Source organism: Neofelis nebulosa, chromosome 1, assembly GCF_028018385.1.
Source record: "Neofelis nebulosa isolate mNeoNeb1 chromosome 1, mNeoNeb1.pri, whole genome shotgun sequence".
NCBI lineage: Eukaryota > Metazoa > Chordata > Mammalia > Carnivora > Felidae > Neofelis > Neofelis nebulosa.
The window spans coordinates 217,847,689-217,853,584 of record NC_080782.1 but is presented as its reverse complement, the minus strand read 5'-3'; positions in this window follow the sequence as shown (position 1 = coordinate 217,853,584).

Sequence of the window (5,896 nt, the reverse complement as noted above, 5' to 3'; positions counted from 1 at the left end):
TAAAACAATATCTTCAAAACTCTGAGGAAAAATGATATTTTTACTCAGAATTCTATTTCCAACCAAACCTAGCAAATTTAAGGGTAGAAGAGTGATGTTTTTGTAAATAAAAGTTCTCTACAACTCACTTCCCAGCCACATTTTCTCAGCAAGTAGTGAAAGATGTATTCCTCCAAGAGAAGGAGTGAACAAAGAGAGGATGTGAGACTCAGGAATCCAGGACTCTAACCAAAAAGACAGGCCAGGAGAATACCTAGCAGGATGGTGGAGGGAGGTCCCGGGACACAGCTGCCCTGCATGGAGAGAGTAGTCCATCCAAACTGAATGAGGTCAGAGGATCCTGGGACAGACGTCTCCAAGAACGTGAAATTGATACTGCACCTGGCAAATTTGAACATTTTAAGAAGAGAGTTACACCTCATGAGGACTGTTTGGAGACAAAAAATTAAAGTTATATAATATATATAATAGTATATATATTAAATTATTATATATAATATATATTATATGTAATACACAATAATGACATAATTATAATAATATAATAATTCTATATTATTATATAATGTATAATATATAATGATATATATTAGTGAATAATGTAAATAGTGAATATATAATATAATACATATTATATATAATATATATATAATATATTATATATAATATATATAATATATTATATAGGGGGGAAGGGAAGAGATGAACAAGCAGAGAACAGAGAATTTTTAAGTCAGTGAAAATACTCTGTATGATATTATATATATCATTATACATTTGCCCAAACCCATAGAATATAGAACATTAAGAGTGAACCCTAAGGTAAACTGTGGACTTTGGGTGATTATGATGTGTCACTGGAGGCTCATCCTTGGTAAGAAATAGACCATTCTAGTGAGTGATGTTGATAGTGGGGGAGATTATGCACATGTGGGAGCAGGGGGTATATACCAAATCTCTGTACCTTCCTCTCAATTATACCGTATACCTAAAAGTGCTCTGAAAAATAAAGTCTTTAAAAACATTTTTTTTTCTCGGCCCCTCCCCTGCTCTCTCTCTCTTTCAAAAATAAATAAACATTAAAATTTTTTTTCAGGTAAAATAATTTATATACAAATATATATATATAATAAATAAATAATAAATACATATATAGTAATAAATATATATATTAACCCCAGGAAAACAAAAGGTTACTGAAGAAAGGAAAAGGTATAATGTTAGTAAGTACCACTTGGTTCAATTGTAAGTAGTATTTACCTAGTCAAAATAATGTAAATAGTGAATACAGTTTAACAAAATCACTTGTTTATGTGGCGGTTGTATGTTATGTTTGTGGTAAAGGCAGGGAAGTGAAGAAAAAGAGCTAAATCCTTATTGTGCATAATAAAAGTAGATCATATATAACATTAAAAAATGAAGAAACAGTAGTTATTTCAGTAGCGGTCCAGCAATGTTATTTAAAGATTTAGAGGTGAATTTAAAAAGAGAAACAATCAAGGAGTTGAAAGGGCTTGTCTCCTGGAAGAAAAAAAATAATGGCAGGGACATGGAGCAAAGATAGCTATTTTTCATAATAAGTTTGTAGAACTGTTTGGTCCTTTCTTGCATATTATAATTTTGACTTTTTTTTTTTTTTTTTTGAACTTGCAAACATGTAGAATAAAACCAAACTCTAGGCTGTCCAAGAGCTCACCGTATGGATTCAGAGTGACCTGGATTCTAACACCAGCTTAGCCACTTCCCAGCTATGTAACCCTGGGCAAGTTCTCCAAGTTCCCCAAACTCCCTGGAAAGGGGATAATAATAGTTCTCATGGTAACGGTGCATACCGACTGATTCACAGCCCTGGTTGTGAAGAATGAATAAAATAACCCATGTCAGGTCTAAGCATTATGCCTGATGCATACTGTGTTGTATAAACTTTCGCTGACATTTTTTGCTATCATCAGGCTGACATTCACGGCTTTTTGTAATCTCTCTAATCTGCATTTCCGACCTCACGTCTTATTCCTCTTCTAGACAAACTCTAAGCTGGGCCAGGCAGTTCTCATCCTTTCTGAAAGACCACGCTCTTTCCTGCCTCTCTGAAATTATTTTCTTATTCACCAACCTATTTGGGTTGCGATAACAATGGAAATGAAATGTGTTACACCCTGTAAATAACTGGACGGTATTTGCATTCATAGGATTGAAATCCAAGATGTAAATATTTCCTCTAGGGGCTAAAAGCCGAAAGGAGGAGTTTCATTTTTGTTCAAGACGTGTTAATCTTGTCATTGCTCAAGGTTGCCATGGTTCCTGTTTGGCACTTCCAGGACTTAAGCTTATGCCACTACATCTGAACAAGTAGAAAGAACCGCATTTGATTGAGACAGGGAGACCGGCAGGGTAACAATCTTGGGAGATATGTCAGTGCTGGAAGTAGAAACATAAGCCAGATTTTTTGTGTCTCAGTTACACAATGATTCTGTCTGCTCCTAACACTGCACATTTCCAGCTTTGTTTTTTTCCTGGGTAATAGGGAGTAATTTATTTTGTAAACCAGGGAGATACTCTTTTCTCTTTTCTGTGGCACAATTTAAGTGGGAAAAATCCAGTAACCATTTGCTGGTAGTTTTTTTTTTTAAATAAGTCTTTGATTTCGTAAGGTATTTGTTAGAGCCGGTTATTTTATTGGAGAGACTTCATTACAATATAAAGATAAACGAGTGCTAGCTTAAAAAAAAATAGGGATTAAACCAGAGAAAATGAAGCTAATTAACTTGGACAATTCATACTCTTCTGTCAACCTCACAGTTATTTTCAAATTCACAGTCATAGTTAGAAGGGTTCCTTGGATGGAAATCAAAATGGTGTTTTTATGAGACTCGCTAACCTATCTCTGGTGACATTTATGCCCTATGGTACTTTCTTGGTTCTTTTGGTCTCTGGCGTATATGGGAAATAAATAGTAATATGGGAATAAATAGTGTTAATCTCTCTTGATTGCTTAAAATGCTCACAAGATTTCAAAACTTTATAAATCATTTTATAAGATTTCTTCTGCAGATTTAAAGAGGAGGGTTAATATTATCTTCCTTCTAGCCATCGTTCAAAGGTGAATTCAGATAGACCATCCAGAATCTTATACAAATTCAACAGCATTTTGTCATTTATTACACTTGCCATCAGTATTTTGTTGACATTTGCTGACACTTTATGAATGTCTCTAAGGCATATGATAACTAAATCAGTGGCTATAAGATGTACATCTGTGTAGACTAGGAATATTATCTTTCCTCATAGGGTAAATAATTCATGAAGGGCTGTTTCATATGAGCTGTATTAGTTTTTTAGATGTATCAACAGTAAAGTGAGAAACGAGAACATTTTAATGCAAAACAGAAAATTTAAAATGCTCGGGTTGAGTCTTGAAAACCCTTATTCCCTTGGCTTTAAAGGGAGATAAAATGGAAGACATTTAGTAGAGCAAAGAGCTTCTAAAACTTTTGCTTTAGTTTCCACCTCAACTTTACGATACTTCAGGAACAATTAGAGCACAGGTCAATCTTTGTTTTAGATAATTTCTTCTAAATTGATTATTAACCCATGACTGCCCTTTAATTCTAATTATTTTCTTGCTTATCAACATCTTTATTAATTTGAATACAGGTGCCTGTTTAAATCTTACGGTAACAAAGTCCTGGTTAGCAAACAAGGATATGTGAAAAGTTGCCAACTATAGGTTGGAACTGTTCTTAAAATAAGGTGAAATCCAGAAAAGGACCCAAAAACCAAGTGTCCAGGACCCGTTAGTGTGAACTGGCTCTCAGTGACTAAACATAAAAGTAACACTGAATTTCAACCTCTGTGGTTCAAAAATTTCATCTTCCTTGAGTTCGATACTACAATGACTTAAAAATATAATGGTTGCCAACTCTTCAATTAACAGATTGATAAATATACTGAAAAATTGGGCAGTTCTCAAGTGGTAATCCCGCTAATGGATATTATGCTTGATAAATTAATTCTGAAATTTAACTTCTGTGCAGAGTGGAAAACAATTAGAAAATCAAAGAGAAAACAAAAATAGAAGCACAAGACTCAAATTTCAAAGAAATGGCTTATAGCATCTCATATACAAGAGGACAAGAAGAAATAGACCTTTCCAGAAACATGGCCCGTGACACGAGATGACTCCTTCATTAGTTTGCCTCAAGTGGCTGAGGGGCATGGAATGCTGCCTTGCACATGCACGTGATGTGAGTGCAAAAGGTTTTTGTTCGTGACGATTTTACTGCTGTCTATGCAGGACTCACTCAATTACATGTGATGACCACGTACTTTTTCCATCACAGCATCTATAAGAATGTTTCATTTGGATTTTCCAGATCAACAGCTAATGGCCAATGAGGCTTCACATCCCTTCCTACCAGGTGGTGCCCAGGGAACCTGATTGCAGTAGATAACTGACCATTAGGTTTAATATTTCCCTGATTTCTTTATTTTTCTTATTCTACATTTTTCTTTTGTCTTTCAACTACTGGTAATACGCAGATTGGGGTAAAACACTTCACAAATTATTTCTGGTTTAATAGTCCTCGCTTTCAAATGTGCTTTTCAGACTTTAATTAAACCTAGTCTCCCTGAGGGCCCACAGGGAACCAGGGTTTTTTCTGCTTTTCCAGAAGGGGACAATGAAAAAGGAGTAATGACTACAGACAGTAGAAGTGGAAAAGGGCAATGAAAAAGAAACTCTCCTGACTTACTCTGAATTTAGAAGCTTTTCTGCCTTTCTTTAGACCTAAATTCATACTGTTAAGCCTTTTGGGGGGGGAAATCTGTTTCCTTGAGGAGGTTGAGAGACATTAGATTCTATTTCAATTACATAAGAAAAAATTCTTATTAACTAATTTCTTACAGGTGTAGCATCATATATAAAGTAAAATACAAAATATTAAAAACTGTCCAGTTTCAGCTTATTTGCTTACACAAATTAATAAAATCATTTTTATTAAGTAATAAAATGATTATTTTTTATTTCTAGGCAAAGTGTATTCATAATTAGACTAAAAAATAATTATAATTTGACCTATCGGCCTTTGAGACATATCATTTGATAATCTTATATAATTATAACTTAGTGAGACAGTTGGAAATATAACCATTTTGTCTTTGAAATCCACACATAAATGGATGTAAAACAGTTAACAAAACTCCAGTGAGGCAGCCACTGGTTAGATGTAGCTGCATTTACTCAGGCCAAAGAATATGTTTGCAACTAGTATACCAAAAGAAACACAGGGAACATATTTTGTGGGGATAATGAAGTATCCTTGAGAAAGCACCTGTCGTTTCCTCGATAGTAAGGCGACATGAATTATTTTGTTATTGAGAGAGCATGAGTGGAGGAGGGGCAGAGAGAGAGCAGGACTGAAGATCTCAAGTGAGCTCTGCTGACAGCAGTGAGCCCAACGTGGGGCTTAAACTCATGAACTGTGAGATCATGACCTGAGCTGAAGTCGAACACTCAGTCGACTGAGCCACCCAGGTGCCCCCCAAATTTTATTGTTAAAAGCAGGTGGTAAAGTCTTGTTTTTAAAGAGAAGACAAAAGAGCTCTCCCTCCTTGAGGTAGGTATAGTTCTGCACAAATCTTAACAGCTTATAGGAACAGAAATAATGAGGTACAGACCTCAAATTGATGAAGATCCTCTAATCTAAAATTTGTATATTTTTTATTGGAGTATAACTAGCATACAGTGTTATATTAATTTCAGGTATACTATATAATGATTCAACAATTCTGTAAATTACCCAGTGCTCATCACAATAAGTGGTCTCTTAATCCCCTTGCTCTGTTTCACCCACCTTCCGTTTGGCAAGTCCGGGTTGGTTGTAAAATGTGTATTTTT